Source organism: Aedes aegypti, chromosome 2 (genome assembly GCF_002204515.2).
Source record: "Aedes aegypti strain LVP_AGWG chromosome 2, AaegL5.0 Primary Assembly, whole genome shotgun sequence".
In the NCBI taxonomy this organism is placed as follows: domain Eukaryota; kingdom Metazoa; phylum Arthropoda; class Insecta; order Diptera; family Culicidae; genus Aedes; species Aedes aegypti.
The window spans coordinates 188,824,914-188,847,574 of record NC_035108.1 but is presented as its reverse complement, the minus strand read 5'-3'; the positions used below and the strand labels follow the sequence as shown (position 1 = coordinate 188,847,574).

The 22,661-nt window shown below is 36.8% G+C and overlaps 1 protein-coding gene and 1 non-coding gene across 13 annotated transcripts in view; both read left to right on the top strand.

Moving 5' to 3' along the window:
* LOC5577287 overlaps window positions 1-22,661 on the top strand; it is a 570,169-nt gene that overhangs the window by 263,107 nt on the left and 284,401 nt on the right. The window lies entirely within an intron of this gene.
* Trnaa-agc lies at window positions 10,247-10,319 on the top strand. The gene has a single exon. It is a non-coding gene; the product is annotated as a tRNA-Ala (tRNA).

Below are 22,661 nucleotides of genomic sequence, written 5' to 3'. Positions count from 1 at the left end.
ATATATAACTACTCACCTGAATTCAGCAATCCCAATTCCCAATGGAATTCAATCGCGAAAAACTAGATGCGTTTGTCGCGCCAGTTTCTTGTACCCATATATGGCAGTGCTGGTAATTGCGTCCAGCACGTCGTCGTTATTTATAATAGGGTAAATGATGGCTTCGGCACCCTGAGGGTATTTTCGGCAACACTAACTTATCGTCCTTGTTAGAATTTATCTACGGAACAAGAATTACCTTCAATGTACTCAACATGTTTCTTGAACTATAATCTTCCATATAAATCACATTCTTGACGAAAATATTATATAACATGGGTTTTATTATTAAATGAAATAAATGCTTACGAAATCATCGTCTTTCGTGAGCTGCCGAACAGAACAACACAAGAACAGCTTAGGAAAAACTCACCACTTCGAAAGGTCCAATTCTCCGCTCCAATGCCAATTTTTTCACAAAATCTACGCACCGATCACTTGTGCACAATTAAACTTTTGATTGGTCTATAAAGCACTCGAAAATACTTAATTTTTATGCTTCAAATCACAAGTAAAAATTAATGAACTTTGTTTTCCTCGGCAATCACTTTTTATTACTGCACCAGGTTGCCAGAAAACCATATTCAATTGCGGTGTAATTATTATTCACGATTTAAATTCACAGAAAAGATCGAACACAACTAATTAATTTATTGGAATTATGCAACAAAGCATGCATGGGTAATAATTGAGTCTTTCAATGCCTTCCTTATTTGAAGATTGTAGCGCATAAACTTCAAAATACTGAGAAACATATAAAATATACGTCTTTTAATAGGTTAACTATTTTGGCAACACTCCTGTTGTTCTACAGGCAATCAGTGGATGATAAGATTGTGTCAAATCAAAAGTGAGTAGATTTGAAAAGGGTCTATTCTGGTTTTCTCATACACTGAGAAGAATATGAACCTTAAAAATTACTGGCAAGGTTTGGATTTTGATCCGAATTAGCTGATCGAACCAGCGGAGAGTGATATTCAAAAACAAAACAAAAAATTAAATCCTGGGACATCGCAATCGGATTTTTTTTAATACACCTCAACCTCTTTTTACGACCGTTATCGGGGGGTCGTAAAAAAAAATCTGGGTAATAATTATGTTTTTTGAAAAATGCAACGTCTATATGCGGAAATACTGATTCGGGATATTCGGCAAAGTTGAAGCATAGGTTGAGAACTTTCCAAAATGGCCGTTCAAGTTTTCATATTTTGGTAATAGATGGCAACACTGCTCGATTGTTATCAAAAGAGCCAATTTTATGGGGGTGTGATATGCAAATACCAAAAAAATTCAAAGATGACGGTACCGAATGTTGACCAAAGTTGAAGGAAGTGTTGCGTGCTATACAGTCGGCCGAATCACAAATGTTCATGTGGCTGGCAGCACTGTTCAAGAAGAATAAAGGAAAGATCAAAACCATAAAACTAGAGCGGAACAGAAAAATATAATGCTTAGCAACATAGCAAAACTCTTCAACTGTAATCCAGTTTTTCATGAAGGGTTCAAAATTTTGTCGTAGCTGGCAACACTGCTTAAGTGAAATTGCGTCACCGGCAGTACAAATGTGCATGCAACTTTTGTTTTGCGTATATATATCAGGATCCTGACCACTTAGAAAGATGGCGTCTTCGGCAAAGTTGTTCAAGAGCTCAAGAACTATCATTATTCTGGCCAAGAGATTCGAGATTTGGCCATCAGGTGGCGCTAGTGAGCGTAGAATTCTTGTTTTGCGGATATCTCAGGATCCTGGCCTCTTAGAAAGATGGCGTCTTCGGCAAAGTTATTCAGTAGCTCAAAGACTATCATTATTCTGGCCAAGAGATTCGAGATTTGGCCGCCAGGCGGCGCTAGTGAGCGTAGAATTTTTGTTTTGCGGATAGCTCAGGATCCTGACCACTTAGAAAGATGGCGTCTTCGGCAAAGTTATTCAGTAGCTCAAGGACTATCATTATTCTGTCCAAGAGGTTCGAGATTTGGCCATCAGGTGGCGCTAGTGAGCGTGGAATTCTTGTTTTGCGGATATCTCAGGATCCTGACCACTTAGAAAGATGGCGTCTTCGGCAAAGTTATTCAGCAGCTCAAGGACTATCATTATTATGGCCAAGAGGTTCGAGATTTGGCCACCAGGTGGCGCTTAAGAGCGTAGAATTTTTGTTTTGCGGATATCTCAGGATCCTGACCACTTAGAAAGATGGCGTCTTCGGCAAAGTTATTCAGTAGCTCAAAGACTATCATTATTCTGGCCAAGAGATTCGAGATTTGGCCACCAGGCGGCGCTAGTGAGCGTAGAATTTTTGTTTTCCGGATAGCTCAGGATCCTGACCACTTAGAAAGATGGCGTCTTCGGCAAAGTTATTCAGTAGCTCAAGGACTATCATTATTCTGTCCAAGAGATTCGAGATTTGGCCACCAAGCGGCGCTAGTGAGCGTAGAATTTTTGTTTTGCGGATATCTCAGGATCCTGACCACTTAGAAAGATGGCGTCTTCGGCAAAGTTATTCAGTAGCTCAATGACTATCATTATTCTGGCCAAGAGATTCGAGATTTGGCCACCAGGCGGCGCTAGTGAGCGTAGAATTTTTGTTTTTGCGGATATTTCAGGATCCTGACCACTTAGAAAGATGGCGTCTTCGGCAAAGTTATTCAGTAGCTCAAGGACTATCATTATTCTGTCCAAGAGATTCGAGATTTGGCCACCAGGCGGCGCTAGTGAGCGTAGAATTTTTGTTTTGCGGATATCTCAGGATCCTGACCACTTAGAAAGATAGCGTCTTCGGCAAAGTTATTCAGTAGCTCAAGGACTATCATTATTCTGGCCAAGAGATTCGAACACCAGGTGGCGCTAGTGAGCGTAGAATTTTTGTTTTGCGGATATCTCAGGATCCTGACCACTTAGAAAAATAACGCCTTCGGCGAAGTTGTTCAGAAGCTCAAGCGCTATCATTATAAAAGCTATACGATTCAAAATTTTGCCTCCTGGCGGCGCTAGTGAGCATGAAACTTTTGTTTTGCGGGATCCTGACTACATAGACATGGCGTCTTGGGCAAAGTTGAGCTTCTCAGTAAGTTTATCGAAGACGCCATGTTTATAGGTAGTCAGGATCCTGATATATCCGCAAAACAAAAGTTTGATGCTCACTAGCGCCACCTGGTGGCAATGTTTTGAATCTCATAGCTTTTATAATGATAGTCCTTGAGCTACTGAACAACTTTGCAGAAGGCGCCATATTTCTAAGTGGCCAGGATCCTATAATAACCGCAAAACAAATGTTTCATGCTCATGCTTCAGTGGTAGAATTCCGCAATTCAGTGATGGTGGTGCTAGCCCTTGAACTACTGAACAATTTTGCTGAACATCATGATCCTCTATTTTGAATACTTTGTAAGATATTAGTCATTTATAAAAACGGTCGTTAATCTGAATTTCGGTCGTTAAAAAGTGGTCGTAAAACGATCCGTCGGTAATAAAAACGGTCGTAAAAAGAGGTTGGACTGTAATACCATTCATTCTCTCGGTAATAACTTGGTGAAAGAGCGTTCAAGAGCAGCAACCTTTACATACCAAAACCATATCGAGCCATTCAGCTTGTCAGTGAATAGATCAATTCACGGTGAAATTCTTGACATTAAAAAAAATGAAAACAACTATGCAAGTACCATCGTTGGGGGTAAGATTTGGCCAAAAATGCGTAAGTTCTCATTTATTTTTAAATAACTTTCGCAATTTGACTTTATATGTTCGGTTAAACATGAGAATACGTTGCAAATGCTGAACAAATAAGGTACCGTGGGGTAAGTGGATACAGAAAAATCAATAGTCAACTTCATTGTTATGTACAGCTAACATTGATAATGTAATTCAAACTTTTTTCTGTGCATGACAAATGTGGGACTGTTATACTTCAAATCGTCAATTATTGTCATTTTTATGATTGTTATCTATTGAGCATGAAGGACTTGAAAATTTGCGCCAAATGATCCACTTGCCCTACCATGGTGGGGTAAGTGGATCACATATAAAAAAACTCTATTCTCAAAACAAATGTGATGTAATCATGTATAGTAAGAATGATATTACTGTCATTCTTGTTATATGTGCTATGTTATACATTTTGATAGCTTTAAAATTAAAAAAATCTATCTTTTATCAAAATATTATGAAAAATATTTGTACATTAGTTTACACTCATTCGAACAAAAACAAATACTGTAACTAGAATATTTTGGAGAAAATCCTCCATTTTATACACCAGAGTTATACAAAAGAATTGAGGATTATTCCTAACGATGTTTTCGAAAGACACTCGTAGTTTAAAATTATTAATTACATTTTCTTTTGTTTAACATACTGAAATCTTTTTATTAAATTTTTGTAAATATTTATATTATCTGTCTAGAACAATCGATATGGTCAAAAACGTACGATAATATGCATTTAGGTGGAGAATTTGTATATTTTGCTCTTTTGCATTTCAGCTTAGAAAAACCAAGAAAAATTTTGTTTGAATTTTTCAATTTTCAATTTGTTGTACTAGAAAGACTGTACAATACTTTAAGGTGGATTAATTGAAATTTTCTCAGGTCAATTTGGCAAATTCAAGCTAGGAATGAAAAATGTAAAAGGAAAACAACACTTGAAGACACTAAAGCTTATTCAAATCCGCGTAAGTAGTCTGCCAATATTTGATAACAATAGTTGATCCACTTACCCCATCCCATTAAAAAGTGCGGGTAAGTGTACCATGATCAATATATCTGTATTTATTTACAAAATTTTTTTTTTTCATTGTGATTCATACAATTAGAACTGAAATGTTCACCATGTGTTGAAAAAACTAATAGTATTCGATTTCAGGCAGAGATACAATGGATTTTTTATCGACAGAAAACAACTTATAAATGAATTGATTTTTGCAGTTAGCAAGTTTGTTTGTGTTAGTGCACGTGTAGTTTAAGTTTTGCAGTAGTATCAGTGTGTACGTGAGAATATAACCTAAAATGAAGCAAAGGTGTGAAAACATTCGGAATATTAAAGTATTTATTCTTATTACGGACGAATGATCCACTTACCCCACTGCTACACTTCCCCCACGGTACCTTAATTGAAATCTGATTATTTTTCTTTAAATTGGAATCATTTGAAAATTGGCCCAAACTCACCCCTTCGAGAAGGTGACATTGGGCCAAACAAACTACACTCAGGAAAACGAACTATCGATAAACATAGGAACCCCATATGAAAATTTGCCACAAGAAATTGGATTGAAATTCATAAATTTACGTCATGGAACCGAAATTTGAAAACAAAAATAGTTTTCGTGGCAACCTGGAATCGAACCAAGGACCTTGCTTAGTTTTGTAACAAAAACTACCCAAAAACATGATTTTTTAAAGAAAAAATCGAATTTCTTTGGATTATTTTTAGGTTTTTTTGCCGAATATTACATGTTTCATATAAAACTTATGTTTCTAAAGCATTTTGTTTGAATTACAAGTTGAATAGTGTATTTTTTTGACATGTGCAAATATATCATTGTTTCAAAATTATTTAAAAAATGTTGCCAAGTCCTTTTCAAAGGTTTAACAAATAAGGAAAACCAGTTTCAGCTTTAAGAATATTGTTTAACTGATAAAAATTAAAATGTTGAATAACTTGGTCAAAACAGTAAAATGCGGTGTATGCAAAGTTTTAAATTAAATAAGCTTCAAAATCATGCAAAAAGATTTGGAATCGGTTGAGTATTAATGAAATTATGGTCACACAAAGATATTTTTTCAGTAAAATAAAAAAAAATTGGAGTAAACTACTTTTTATTGAAACTAGTTTTGATTTTACACAAATTTGATGTTCTACAAAGTTTTCAAAAAAAAAAAAAAAAAATTAAGGTAATGGTGCTGAAATTACCGAAGTTATGGTGACTTCACTGAAGGCCATTTTTTATAACTTGAAAATTCACCTCCAAGACGCTTGCACCTCTAAATTTTAATATTTTTGGCTCAAACTTCGAGGTTTCTCTACTAATATGATTCAAATTCAGAATTGTACACGAATTTTTGCATTTGAGAACTATTGAAAAATAAGGCGCACCCTAAATAGACTGTAGTGCATGTGCGAGTAGCAAACGCAACTCTGAAATTCAAGTAATCCGATAATCGCGTTCCGTGGATTTTTCTTGCAGAGCACAATATTATGAATCAATTAACCATGACGTCACGCTGAAACTTCTAGGTTGGATTCGCACCTGCTGCAAGTTTATTACCATGACATGGCAATTTTTAAAGCCGAAATGCTGCCATAGTGAGATTGAATACAAAATTTATTCGATAAAATAAATGAAAATGAAATTAGGCAGTGTCCATTTATGACATAACGTTAAAATGTACAATTTTCGACCATTCCCCCTCCGCAACGGTCTTTGCATGAAAAAAAAAATTGTGTTTGAGCCGCAACGTTTGAGCCTACTTCCCCTCCCCCTAGATGTATGTAATATGTAGACGGCGCCTTAGTCTGCATAAATTTAGTGGCGTTGTGTATTCAATTTGATTCTCCGCTATTTTATTTCTAACTGCAATTATTTTCTCAGTGTAGTCTGTATTTTTCTGCATTGGCCCTTTCAACGAGTAGAACATAATGAGTGACGTTTAATTTCAGGAATTGTCAACAAATACGAAATTTTACCAATACATAAACTAGTTTTTGCGCAGTTTTGGATTGCCGAAGTGAACATTTTTGTTGCCGACAATAGTAATTGCATTGCCGATAAAAGAACAAGTGCCTCGTGACTTTGGTGAGGAAAAATAGAAGATTAAGAGAACAAAATAGTGTTTTAAGTATAACAATCAATAAACGAAGAGTGCTCAAGTGTAGTTCAGGTGTCTCCTGCTAATTGTTGTGCTCCATTGTTGCGTAAAATTGCCTTCTTAAAAGTTCAGCTGCTTAGGCTGCCGACAATACGTAAGTTCCCCTATGTGCTGTTCAGCAATCAGACGCAACTTCTGAACGTGGCAGTATTATTTATTTGTTATTTATTTAAATATACAAACTTTGTTCCAAGAACCGAGTCTTTCACTCTCGGACGAGTGTCATCGCAGTGTTCGCAGCTGCGGCAGCAATGATAGGATCGATTTCCTTACGTTAGTTTGCCTTCTTTTCCTTCCTTTCTAAACGATGGAGGCGTTTATTAACAATTTTTGGTCAGCTTTAGGGGAACATTGTTCAATACGCCCTGTTGGGGTTTAATGATCATTGAATTATTCCATGAAGGAATAAATTTATATTCCTTGCCAAACGATACCAAAAGGGATGGTACACAAAGTATGTCACGCTAAATTTCAACTTTTTGGACCCCCTCCTCCCCCCGCTTTGTCATGCTTTTTGTTTGAGTCCTCCAAAAATTTTGTAAGGATTTGATAGATGTTACTATTTTGAAAGGCCATAAATTGTTGATCATATTTCGAGAAAACGCAAAAAATTCTTAAAGTGGTACTTTAAATCACTTGACCCTACGTCTCTTGCACTGCACATCGCACCCATCTCTCCATAAGGCTCGCATCCATACTTTGAGCACGCCAACAAAGTTCGTCGACCTTTTTTTGGCCGTTTGAACCGAAAGAAACCGAAAACCTCAAGGAATCACTTGCCGGTCGGGCATCTGCGTAATTAAATCAAAAGAAGTAAGCATCTTTTCGGTCGGCTTTTCGCTTCTTTCTGTTTCTTTCCTTGGTGCAAGCCTTCTTACTGGAACGAAACCCAATGTTGGTATGATAAATCGAATGAAAGGGAAAACTGGGTGTTTGCCGCAAAAAAGAAAAGTGGAACAAACAAAGACGGCTTCTGACCGACTTGGAAGAAACGTTTTCTTATTCTGCCTGCGAGCGGTTCTTGTTCTCACACGCAGTGTCCTTGTTTCGTTTGCCGAAAAGTTTACAGTAATTTGAAGAGCCTGGCGAATTGTTTGCTTACTGACTGTGGCTTGTATAAACTTCTTCATTTGGTGAAATGATGTAATTTCGTGACTGACATTGACTTGAAGTCTGTTAGGACTGTGAACCATTTCGGAAGTGGACCAATTATTAGCAATATAATTAAGTAGTATAAGATATTCCAATGTTAGTCCAGTGTTTTTGCGTTTTTGTTACATCCACATTTGAGTCCTTCCTTGGGAAAAGTTCATCGAGAATTCGTAGATTAAATTTTTGAAAAAAACTGTAATGGAATCCCAAAAAAAAAACATCAATAAATCGTCATAGGGTCTGTTTTGTAATACCAGGAGTAATTTTTAAACAATTTGGAATGTAGTTGTCCAAGAAATAGATAGGGTAGTTTTTTAAACAAATTCTGATTATCAGAGGTATTCTGCAAACTTCTTTGAAGAATTTCCAATCATTTGCTTGAGTTCCGTGATTGAGCATTATTATCAAAATTGCACAAAGAACTAACAGACGGAGCTTTGGAGTAGCTTACCGTATTCAGTGCACAATTGTGAGAATTCAAAACAATATAAAGTCAATAATGGCGCCGGCCATGTCCTTACGGTAACTGGGGAAGGAAAGGAATGTTACTGTGACATTCATTTTTTCTAAAGCCGAGTAAATCTCTTCACCTTCATAGTTGTCAAAGGTAGGAGTTTTTGTTAGTGGGGAGGATGCAAAAGCTACGCAATCTGGACAACTTTTGTAGGTATTGACGTAAACGTAACATGCATACCGTTATCAAGATCATTTGAAACAGAATCATGAAACGAGCTCACTCATTGATAATCCACTGTCAACAGCTTTGCTACAAATCAATTTCAATTTTACCATCTACACACCTAACGCATAAAGGCTAAAATATAAACCATAAGAAAGAAATATCCAACCAAACGCGTGCCAACCGAAAGAATCCACACTTTCAAAAGCGCGATAACCGAAACGAATTGCAGAACGAACGACATGAGCAAAACTAACTTGCTCGCTTCTTTTTTCTCAAGTCACTGGGAGCGAGAAAGACACACTTTGCTCTGCTTGATAAACGAACAGAACTCTTTAGGAAAATTCCAAGAATTATATCCATAAACTATTTAAAACAAATTGCTTTGAAAAATCCCTGGAGCAGTTTGTTGGGAATATCTGCCTAAAACAATACTTGGAGATGTTTCTAGTTAAATACCTGATCGAATCCTGGAAAAATTCATGAAAGTTTTCGTGTGGGAATTCTTCGATATTCTTAGCAGTTTGTGGTGGAATTTCTCAGAATTAGTTTGGTGTATATTTTGCAATAAATCCAGAATGAAAATGTGAGAAACTACACTGAAAAATTACACAAATTGATTGTTTTGTCTCAAGCACCAATAATTCTAGTTTTTGCTATGCTCTATATTTAAAATGTATTATCACTTTACGATTTCAGTCAACTTGCATGCAAGTTTACCAGCTTGTATAGAGATTTACTGGCTAATTTACCACAGAATTGAAACTTAATCAATCAAAGATTACCTATCAATAATTTATTAATACTTACGATGCTCAAAAGTTATGTGTTGATGATTTAGACGAGTGTTGTAACATTTAATATAAAATAAACGAAGAATTGTGTATAGAGACTGCAGGCATGTTGAAAAAATCTTTTAAGTAGTAATTCAATCGTGCCATTTGAAAAAACACACTTTATTTTTTATAAAAGTTCAAGCCCTATTCTGCAAGCTTGGTGGATCAGATCACCAAAAGTTTGTTAAAAAATATTTTCTGTGTCATGGGACAATAATGAAACCAAAAGTTATGAATTCGGCGTCCTGTAGCTCAAAATTATCAGAGCGGCATTGGATTCTAAATCCTCAAAATTTCTAGAGACACACGATTTGATTTGTAAGACACACAAATATGTTATTTTTGTTATGCTATGTTGCCGTGAGAATCTATGAAAGAGCTCCTAAAGGAGTTCCCAGAATCTGATTTTTTATGAATCTGAGGTTGCTTGGCATCATTTTTCAGATAAAATGCCAGAAACATGGATTTTCTGAGAGATCTTTAAATAGTTAACGATGTAAGTATTACAGGCAAACAGTTTCAACACTTAGTAAATCGCACTCGCTCTGCGCGCGTTTGTAGTAATACTAAACTTTAGTATACATGAGATGGATTGATATGGGTTATGAAAAGGGTCTGCGTGATCTGTGGGGATTTTAATTCGAAACTTGAAACCTTCTAAGTTATTGGGTCACCAAGTGGCTCGGTAGCTTAGTTGGTAAAGCGCTCGTCTAGCATACAAGAGTCCTGGGTTCGAATCCCAGCCGAGCACATGGATTTTTTTTTTCACAATTTCACCTATGATTTATCCATCTTTACAACGCGTAATGGGTTAATTAATTTAATGAATGGAGTTGTTTATAAATTTCAAGAGAGTTATCAAGAGTTATTTCTAAAGCAATATATTGAGGAATAACTAAAGATGATATCTTGGCTTAGCATAGCATAGACTGACTACGCAAATCAATGGCTGCTATTCCATGATTGACCGAATTCAGTGTAGATACACACAAAACCAACTAGAAGTTCGGCTGGGATAGGCCATAATCTTCTTCAGTGTGCATAATTCAGTGGCTCTATTTATAGTCGACGCCGTTTCTAACGTTCTTGTAGTCAGGTGGAATTGGTGGGAGGAATATTAGTTTATAAACTTTGCTATTTAGAGATCTGCATCTCCAGAAAGCTTATTGGAAGTGATTTTCGGTAATGAGGAGGATTAGCAATAGACCATGGTAAACAATTCTGAATCATAAACATGTTTATAAATATTATATGTTTAGTTAATATGAAAAATTTTCAAGTGGAAGAAAAATAATGCCGACATTTGAAGTTACTAACCATTCAAAGTTTGTTGAACAAACAAAACAATGCAACATTCCTACCGCTGTCAGGATTTACTCATTCACATTTTACTTATTTTACTCATTTGAAAAGAAAAACGAAATCGATTGATTAAACCATCGCAGAACACTCTCATGCTCTTATAAGTTATTCATTGTTGTTGAATAATCATATTATCGTAACAATCCCACCGTTGTAACGATAGAAAAATGTGGTCATACTCATTTAACAGATTTGAAATAAAAGCATGAAACGAGCACACCAATTGATCCTCCATCCAGCAGCTACAAATCTTTTTTAGCTTCACTTGAGGAATAACCAGGGGTTGAATTCTGAGAAAATTGAGAATATTTCTCACTTATCGCTCTCTGAAATAATCGTGATCCACAACATGTCAAGCGGCTTCCTCTGCTACAGCTCTAATTATATCGGGGGATAACAGTGCATGATAAAACCCATCTTAGCAAGTTCTAAACCTGAAGTGGCACTATTGCTGTTAGATGTTCGGGGATTATTTATCATGCAAGTAAAATAAAACATCTACCCCCAATGGTAAATAAGTTAAAACAAATGTTTTTTTAACATTGCTCTCTCTTTGAATATTTTGTTTGCTGCTGTTATTTATTACAATAGTTACAACTTGCGAAACATTGCCGATCATTGACCGAAACAGATGAGAAGTTTTTCTTTGCTTGGTTCGACATCTAATGAGAACGAATTCTGCAATGTCTGTGAAAAACTAAAGATATCCATGGAAAAAATCTGAAAAAATTTTACACTTTAGTTGATGTTTCAAAATATATAATTCCTCAAATGGAATTTCGAGTGTAACTCCTGACCGAGTTCAAGAGAGAATGCATGAAAAAACGGCATATAAAAACTCTATTCCTCCAATAAATCACAAAAGTGCACATCTCGTTAATAAACATGACCAGCCCGATGTAAGTTTACTTGTTACCGAACAACAACTATCTAATTTTGATTTCACCAGACACATCGCCGATTCCTCGGAATAGAACGTGCCTTCCTTAGCTCCTCACATCATGAGTGAGTTGATATGCACATTTTTTCGCTGCTTCCACCAACGTTCTGTCGGTTGTATCCGTTTTGGTTGCCATTGAGGCGTCTTCAACCCGGCGAAATACTCATGTTATGTACCAATGCGATGCGATGGTGGAAATTGATAGTGCCCTGGCTCAGAGTGAATCGAATAGAGCAAGAGTGAACCACGGGGGTCTTTCTTAGCCGAGTGGTAAAGTCCACGACAACAAAGTAAAACTATGCTAAAGGTGTATGTTATCGATTCCTGGTCGTTCCAAGATCTTTTCGAAATGGGATGTCCTTGACTTCCCTGGACAAAGAGTATAATCGTACCTCTTACACGTTATACTTTGCGATGCAGGCTTTGTCCGAGCGGGGACGTAAAACCAAGAAAAACAAAATAAAAGAAGCGAACCAACAGCAAGAAAAATCGTCATAATATCGCGTTTGATGATAGATAAATGTTGGCTCTGTTGCTTTCCGTCGTCGTCGTCGTCGTCGTCTTTTCCCAAGCAACCAATAGTTCGGATAAAAGGGCATGTTATGGCTTAATCAGCTCACTTTTTAAGTAGTTAACCGAACTTTACAGTTTACATAAAGTTCGTTTAAGTTTGATTGTTACCTTCAAGTACAAAAGAAGTTCAGTTCAAACTTGTTCTGAACTTTCAAGTTGTTGATGAGTTCATAAGTTACTCTTTTGAGAATGAAGTTCATTTAATATCCATGGCGATCTCTTAATCAGCGAAAAAGTTTCACTGAAACTAAATTTATACCAAGAGTGAACTATGGAGTTCACTGCTTAAGTACAATCCGAACTATTGGTTGCTTGGGTTGGTTGCACAAAGTCTTCAATGTTTCCTCCAGAAAGCAAAATGCGCTACGTGATGCGAAAACGGAATCAGATGTTGGGCAAGAGTAGGGAAAATAGTGCTGCATGTGGAAAAAATGCGTTCGATAGTGTGGTGGGAGGAATGGTTAGGTCGTTATTAAGTATGATGCGATTTGATGGCGTAGCTGGTTTGGGTGGAAAACTTCTTTGGGAAACGGTTGGAACTATCTAGCAATGGGTTATGTCTTGTCTTATAGAACAAGCATGCAGAAAAACATAACTGAAACTTGTGAGTAGTTGTGGTAGCGAGCTAACTCTATTGGAGACTGTAATCTCCCAAGACTGTCTTAAATGAGATGTTGTCAGTAATAGAACCGAAAAATGATGATATGGTAATCGTTTTGTGTGTAAGCTGCATGATTTCAGATAGAGTGGTGTTTCTAAAAAAATGGGAATGAGTGACAATTTTTCCAGCAAAATTCTTTCTATTGTGATACATCACATATTGCGCAAAAACGAATAACCAATTTAAGCTAAATTTTGAATAGTTGTTAACATTTTTCTTTTTTTTTTTCATTTCTCTCTTCCAGGTATGCTACGTTAATAACACCAATCTTCTAGTTTAAATTATCGATAAGGGTAAGATTTGTTTTGCTTCGTTAATTGACAGCATAGGTCAAGTTCAGCTTTTCAAACGCAGCATGCTCCATGGCGAACATGACTCCGGTTTACCTTCACAATATTGGTTACATTTTTCAGTAAATGGAACGAACAAAAGAGCGACACATCTCAACAAGCCTCTTCGGTTGTCAAACAGTCAATGGAACTGTGTAACTGCCTTACTGCCGGCACTCGTTAACCGTCATCATCACCTTCGTCATCATCTTATACCGGTTCCGGGCATATCCGAAGGCGCGGAAGGACAAACAGACATCCAGATTCGTTCGCTATTTGTTTCTTACCGCTTTGTTTGCCGTTTACCTCAAGGTGGCGTTCCTTCAGATTGAACTTTCCATCCCAGTTCAAGATGGCATGAATCACGTGTCTAAATGGTTCCATTCCTGGCCCTCCGCGCCTTCAGCCGCTGGGCAAAACGTGCATTGGCACCGAAACGGTTTCATATTCCGGAAATTGGCTCCCACTTTTTTTTGGCTTTTAATGCTCTGATTTTTGTTTTTCGATTTAATGTTTTCTCGTCATATTGTAAACATCAACCGCCGCTCCCTTTTTTCTCGGGGCTGAGGAAAAGTTATTAAAACAATATTGTTGGAAATGATTGCGTTTCGTCCCACGCGCAGGAGGACCACGTGGACTCGGAGGTAATTGTGGTGCGGTCCGTTGCGTACTTGAAGTCGATCCAGATCACTCACGCGTCGCCTCTTGAGGATGATTGAAACTGTTCGTATCATCATATATGAATACGGACGCCGTACGACTCTTGTTTGTACAATTTTCAGCTGCGCCCTAGAAGAGGAACTCAAGAGATTTCAATTGTATGTCCAAGGGCGTTTTTACGTCCCTTTCTTAGTGTTTCCCAAAAGGTTTTAAGAGTTTTGAGTTTGTTTACTTCAATCAAATATTGGCTTTAGTAATTTTTAATACCTATTTTTTGTTTAAATTTGTTTATTAGTAGGGGATTTTTTTTATTATCGGACAATTTGGGCCGGAAGTTCTCCGATTTTTATGAAATTTTCACCAGAGATAGAGCTCGTGGATATATGACCAAAAGTGAAATTCAAAAAAATATTGTGGCCTATTTTCCCGGAGAACTAGATGAATTTTCTCGATTTCCCTATATGCTTCAAACTTTAAAAATGCATATCTCCTGAACTATGCATCGTAGAACAAAAGTCTTTTAATGAAACACACAAAACACCCAATAGACCAATGCAGAGTGTCCAATTGACGAAAATCTTCTTCTGACCGGAAAGGGAAGGATGGTTTACTGCGTTACACTTACAATGCGTGTAAATTACTGCCGCCGTTAGCGCAAGGTTTGAGGCCTACAATAGAACACATTTTCCTAGGGGAAACGTGCGGGTAGTCATCGGTTTTTCAGTTCTGGCGTCTAAATGGTAAAAGATACCACTTTGGCGTCTATAGACGAAAGTTAGAGTATGGATTAATGCAACCAAAAATATTTTTTCAATTTTTTTTTATGATACAGACGATAGTTTTTCCGCTATTTTTCCGAGAATTTTCTCCATGGTGAAAAATTTTCCGAGAAATGTTTTTCTTTTTATATTTTTAATGGATTGCTGAGAAAATTTCCTTCCGATTTTATTAAAAGACTTTTGTTCTACGATGCATAATTCAGGAGATATGCATTTGTGAAGTTTGAGGTATATAGGGGAATCGTGAAAATTAATCTAGAGTTTTGCGGGAAAATAGGCCACTACAATTTTTTTGAATTTTACTTTTGGTCATATATCCACGAGCTCTACCTTTGGTGAAAATTTCATAACTAATTAAAAAATATGCCCAGTATCATTATTCTAATTTCTTATACCTGGGGGTTATGTGTTAGTCAACACCATCACCATACATTTTTTAATCATAAAACCATCACCATAATTTTATAAGCGGACATACTTGAAATTTAAGTCAATTTAGGAAAAATACAACTTTTTCAATGTTTTTTGCAAAAAAAATCTGGTAAGTTGAACTATAACGTAAGAAAGAATGATTACTGTGAATACTGCACGAATTCCAAAAACTTATAATCAGTTTTAGAGTAGCTACGAGTGGATATCGGCATCTTATATTCTACGATCTTAAATAACATAACATTTATAACAAATCAAAAACCAAACATTTTTGTCAATTTCTCTCAGTTTGGTCGTAATCGCAACACATACGTTTTTAGAAATTATGAAAACACCAGGATATATTCTAGTGAAAAGTATATCAATGCTCTCTGCTCATTCCAGTAATTTTATATTGTTCTTATCACATAAATAAACTGCAAAGTAGGGTCATATTTTGATTATAGTTTGATTATGATTTCACAGATAATTGAATATTAAGATAAAATCAATTATGTGGAGGTATGTACAGCATAATGTAGGGTACTTTGTTGTAACACAAAGTTCTAGAATGAGCTGAAGAGCTATGTGGGAATACTTTGTAAAAATTTCCTCAAGATTCCTTGAAGGAGTTTATGGATATATCCCCTGAAAAATTTCTTGAGTGTTCTTCAGGAAGAATTTTTAGCGTGATGTCATGAGATATTTCAAGACGAATTTTGTCCAGTATAATTCCTGACGGATATCTCAAAAGAAATTCTGTAGGAATTACCAGAAGAACTCGTGGAGGAATTCCCATAAGAGTTCTAAAGCAATTCCTGAAAGTCTTTTAGCAATCCCTGAAATAATCAGAAAAAGAACCATAGCAATTCCTGGAAAAAAATCTTGGGGCAACTTCTTAAAAGTTTTCTGTACTAAATTTTTTCAAAATTTTTGGAGATTGCCCGGCTTATTTCTAGAGGAAAGTTTTATGGAAATCTAGGAGTAATTCCAAATAAATTACCTAAATAAATTGCAGAAAAAATCAAATGAGCATTTCTCTGAGGAATTCTTGAATGCCTTCTCAGAGTTGTCACTGTTGGATCCTCAAAAGTAATTCAGGTACAGATTTGTGCGAAAATGTTTATTAATTCTTTAAAAAAAATCCCGGTTTATTCCAAAATAACCTCAGAACTTCGGGATTAAGCTACAGGAATATTTTCGGAACTTCCGTGGAATTATCAGAACTGTTCCTCGATGATTTTCTGGATTTTCACTCAGAAATCTCTGTAGGAATTCCCGAAATTATTTAGAGACGATCATGTTTAGGTTCCTAAACAGCAGCAGGATCTCAGGAAAACTTACCCCGAGTGCTCCTCTGCAAAACTTTCTTTCTCTGAAATTTCCGACTACCATAATCACTTCACTAGATCCATAAAAACACGTCCATGCATGCCAAAACTAGTTAATATTGTTTTTTATCCTCTCGTCTTCAGCTCACTCAGTCAAAGTATATGTTTATTCGATAGCTCCATCAGAACATCCAGCGATCCAATTTCAGTTTTCTCGTCCCAATCTTCCGGAATGAAAACAAACATCCAGAATGTCATTTATGTCAAAAACCCGTAGGTTTGCTTCAAAATCTTTACTGATGTAAGTATTAAGTTTGATTGTAAACATGTGACGTCACTCCTATCGTACCATATACCTTCCGGACCACTAGATGATTTTTTTTTCGCAAATTTAGTCGAGGTGGAATGACGTCGTCAAGTAGGTGTCAGTTTTCGGAATATATTACCTTCTTAATAAAGTACACCGTGAGCGTAGCAGTCGCATCAACAGTCAAGCAGTTTGTACTTTGTATCATGATATTTGAAATATTAGCTTCAAAATGTGATATTGGAACTGACAAAAATGTATGGAAATATCACGTTCCAAAAACATGATATTGGCCCTATATCACAAAAACCGCTTGTATTCAACTCCGCAGTCTGAACAAAGTATTACAGGCCTAACAAGTGATCATTCAGAATCTTGCAAACAAGGCTAATACCCATACAGGCTCATATAGTTATGCTGAACCATGTCTTGAATTCAACGACTATTCAAGGTTATCCAAACCTCCTTTGAGTACAGGTTTAAAGATCTACAAATGAACTAGTGGTTTTTCAAAAGTTTATACGACAACTTTTGAGCATGAGCATGAGCATAGATGACCGTACAACTCGTAGTTGCTACTCCGTGATTGACCAGAACAATCAAAGTTGCACAGAGAATTAATGAATGGGGCTTGGGATTAGCTTACCATTCTCCAATGTGCACAAATCGAGAGCTCAAATATCAAAAGTCAATAACGGCGCTGACCACGTCCTTACGGTCATCGGGGAAGGGAAGGAATATTAGTTAGACAACCGTTGTTACTCGAGACCGAATATACCTCTGCATCTCCATAGTTGTCAGGGAAAGGATATTGGGTTAGTGGGATAAGGTGAAGATCTGGGAGTCACCAATAATTGGTGATGCGATCCATGATATAATCACGCCTAATCGAAATCGCGTAATAATTCGATTATTGCATTTTACGCCGAACAAGTGTTCATCACTCGCCCACACAGGAGCAAGCGACGCGATCAATAGATCAAACACTACTAACTACTATGATCCGCGGTACTTTTTTCATTTCAGTACGCGAACAACGCGCGACATGTTTGATCCTGCCCCCATCGTCCGCCGAATAAATCCAAAAATTGAGTTTAACCCAGAGAATGTGACAAAATCTTAGAAACTGAAAAACATTTCAAAATTGAGTTAACATGTGTTTCTGGGCTAAACAAATGCGGCTTTAGGACCCTATTGGTAGAAGTAGTTTCACATATTTGCAATTTAAAAATAATGATCTTTAAGTATGGTGTATCTTTCACTCTTAGTTGTCTGCTTTAGATATTTTCCGTTCTTCTCATGTCTTGGTCTATAATCTGAGATCGCTTTTGCCCTGAGAGAGACTCGCGAAGAGGAAAAATATCAACGTCATATGCAGCCCAGATTTCGCTGGCACGAAACGTCAAATGGAGCCCATCGTTTTTATGGCTGAAAAAGTGAAAAGTATTGTATTCAAATTAAACTGTTATTGAAAACCTCAGTAAACAGATTCATTTTCCAAAGATGCTGATAAATATAAACACAAGATAAGCTATTTCTAATGTTCGCTGGCATGAAATTTCGCTCAAAAGGCTATTTATGCGTCGGTGTTATGCAAACGCAGTAATTTTTTGCTAAGATACTTATGTGAGAGTTTGAACGGCTTGCGCATGATTGATGTAAACACAGATTGGAATTGTAAAAAAACTCAGTAATCACAGAAAAAGAAAACCGTCTTCGCGAGTCTCGTCTCACCTTTTGCCCACTCAAAGCATTTTCTCAATGAACCCGTATGACGTCACGCACTGTTTATTTTGAAATTACACTGCACTATTGTATGATTGTGTTATACACCGACTTTCTCCTCTCCTCTATTACATCACATTGCATTAGAACATGTTCGAAAGATCTCTTGTTACGTCTGTAGATACGAATGCAATAAATCAAGAAATTTTTTGATTATTGTTAACATCCGGTGATTTCAAAACTCGATAGAGCATATTTTATTGAGCATGTTTGGCAGTGAACCTTATTTATTAATGCCAGAAACATTATAAGTTATGCTTGTAGATCTGAAGGCCGTTATTCAAAGGAGTTAAATGATTATCAGAAAATGTAAAACATGGTTTACCGTAATTGTATGAACCCACATAAGCTAACCAGTAACCACCGTTTTGTTTTATTGCCAAGTCATTACTGGTTACGTATGTTGATCTGAAGACCTAAGCTCAAAAAAGTTCTTTAATAACCTTACAAAGCAATTGAACAGTAAACTTTATAGAATCTGTTTGTTTTAGTCTGCTTGGGTATCTCTTCGAACTCTAGTAACGCATGTAGTTGTCAAGGACGTTTTTTGATAAATATCAACAACCGTTGATTTCAAGTCGCGATAGCACATATTTGGTCGAGCCTGTTTATGAATGATAAGCTACTTTCTGGAAGTTTCTTGATGAGGATGTAGAAAATTCCATCAACGCCAGGAGCTTTCATATTTTTGATTTTTTTAAATAATAGCTGTCACTTCTTCCAAATCAGTCTCCCGGGAATTTTCGAAAACGTTCTTTTGAATGAGAATATTTTCAAAGTCCTGAGTAGTGAATCCTAAATTAAAATTGTGCGCTCTTTCAAACTGCATAGCAAGTTTCTGAGGTTTTTCGAAATTAGTTAGTAATAATTTGTTTACCTCTGTCAATGCCGGAATTTCCTTCTGAGGTTGTTTCATCTACATCAATCTACAATTTCCAAAAAGGCTTAGAGCCAAGGTTCAATCGAGAAATGTTATTTTCACAAATTGCCTACTCCTCACGTTTTTTTAAGACGGATCAATAGTTTAAGATTATCTATAAGTCTACAATCACGTAATCGAATTTTTCTTCACATTTTGGTATTGCAATGCCCCTGGCTTCAACAATAGTATTTGTTTAAGTTACGAAAGCATTGTCAATACCAATTTTTGTCAGCAAAGAAATGTTAACATCAAGATTTTTATCAGTTCCATATGTATTTCTGTCGGCTCGTAAAAAGTTAAAAGTGGAGCTGATAGAATTGAGAACCGCTTAATAGGACATTTTAAATGTAACAAGGACATTATCAGAATCAAAATCAGCGATAGTAACCAGTTGGCTACAAAGGTGACTAGACTCGGTTAAGATGAAATCAATTGTAGAAAGATTTATAGAAGATAAAAAAACATGAAGGGCTATCAGTGGATTGAATTGAGAAATATCCTGAAGAGCAGTCATCAAATTCTGCCATTAGAATTACTTTGCGAATTATTCCATGAGCGATATTTTGCATTAAAGTCATCAATAACAAACTTTTTGACTTATTGCGAATCAATTTCCGCAAGTCAGTTTGAAGCTAATTTACTTGCTGCTCAGTTTATCAAAAACGCACAAAGGCAGTTATAAAAGTATATTTACCAAACTGTGTTTCAACCGAAATACCCAAAGTTTCAAAACCTTTAGTTTTTAATGACGAAAATAGATGTTATTTTTTATGCCTATAAATGATGATAGAAACTTCACCACATACTCAATCCAGGCGATCATTCCGATAAGTGCTTTATGTATGCCATGAGCTAAAAAAAATATTACAAAGCTCTTACCGTTCAAAATGTTCAATAATGTATTTTGATTCATTATAGAAACGCATGCTAGCCCTTTACTGGTTCAGTTATAGTTGCAGTTTTGAACATTACTTCAATCATTCGTTACAAGTTTTGAGATAAGAAATCTAAATGAGAAACGGTAATGGCACATTTCGAAAATTTTCTGTTGGGAAGAAACGTAATGTAAATTAAGTGTACCATCAGCGATTACGCTTTTGTGTGTTCAAATTGACAAAATCAAACGGTTAACTCAATTCAGAGTTTCAAACCGAACTTTTTTTTCTAAGTATTCAGCTGTTCACGGTTGTCCTCCTCAGAAGATTGACAACCCCTGGTCTCCATCTCATTCACACGAGCCCAGCTCAGCCGTCGGGCCCTTAACTGAACAAATAATAATTCTGGCTGTAATAATAATCGCTCCACTTACAAAGCACTCGCTCTTTTACAACATCTTAGAATTTGTTTTTATGGCTGGATGTTAATCGTCAAACAATGGAACCATTTGGAGCAAAATCCCGAAAATGGAAAGCAACGCCACAGCAAACCTTTTTTCGAGGGTCATTGAACATGCAAGCTTGTACCAGCTGTGTGGCATGTTCCGCTGAGGAAAATCGTGAGTTCAACGTGTCTCGCGGCGCGGCTTGAAGAGATTGACACACACGTGACCTCAAAAGTGATTTCTTCCTGTATATGGGAGTCGTCGTCGTCGTCCACTGCCGATGATGAAGAAAATGTGTATCAACATGCAAAACTGCTCAGCGCCGCCAGAGGTCGTTACTCGGCTAAAATGCAGCCCGGCCTATCAACTCACAATGAAACCGATACTCATCTGGCAGTCACGACGGCCGGCGACAACCGAATGTGAAATGCACTTTCGAAGTCGGCAAAGTCGGTTGCCACATATTTCGAAATGGGCCATCCATTGGAAAGTGCTGCTGCTGCTGCTTCCTATCATTCGATTCGTTGGATTTGGTTTAGAGATGGTGTAAAACTGTGTGAAGATTTACGACCATGTTACACCACACTGCTGGTGTACTAATTTCATTGGCAGATGGCAGAAAGAAAGAAAGCATCACACCATATGCGATCGATGACTAGTTTGCGCTCTAGATAGTTTAGAGTTCTAGGATCAAGAATAGTGGGAAAGTGACACGAGTGATTCATACTTTCTGCTGGTTTGTTGTGATGGGTGTACTAGGTTGGGATGTAGGAAATGAATTTATATGGCTTTTTTCATGATGAGCAATGATGAATGGTTTTTCTTTGTTGCAAGTGCTGTCTCTGGAGTGAAAATTGGGAGACTGGGTATTGATATTCAAATCCGTCCTCGTTCTAAATGTTACAGTCTCTGTCTTCATTCTTAGGTATGACCCTAACTTTCTTCTCTAATTCATCAGTTTTGCATATGTATGTTTCGTTTAGCAAGCACGAAGATATTCTACAGCCTGGGATATCGTTAAAATTTGTTTGTTGGAATTTTCGGCAAATTAGTAGATTTCACAAAGAAAACTATATTTTCCGTTATATCCTTTGAGACTAAGCAGCACAATTGTGCTGGTTATAATTTCTTGGAATGGCTCATACTAGGCCGAATGCACCTCAACTTTCTCTCCGTCTTCGATTCTCCATAGCCAATGAGCTATATAAACACCTTATGAAGAATACGATTCATTCTGGAGCGGTACCACTCAGTAAGAGAAATTTGATCATAATGGTAAAAAATCGTCCATGGTCGATGATATTTTTTACACAATTCAACGTCTTCTTCTTCTTTCGTTACATCCCAACTGCGACAGAGCCTGCTTCTCAGATTAGTGTTCTTATAAGCACTTCCACAGTTATTAGCTGAGAGCTTTCCTTGCCAATTGACCATTTTTGCATGTGTACATCGTGTGGCAGGTACGGTTATACTCTATGCCCTGGGAAGTCGAGGAACTTTCCCTTATAAAAAGATCCTCGACCGGTGGGATTTGAACCCACGACCCTCAGCTTGATATTGCTGAATAGATGCGCGTTTACCGCTACGGCTATCTGGGCTCACAATTCAACGTGCAATCCTATAAACCAAAAAAATCGAATGTTTATGACGAAATTTGTTATTCGCACTAAAATGTTTTATGGTAAACCGAAAATTTCCATCAGTTGCTCGCAT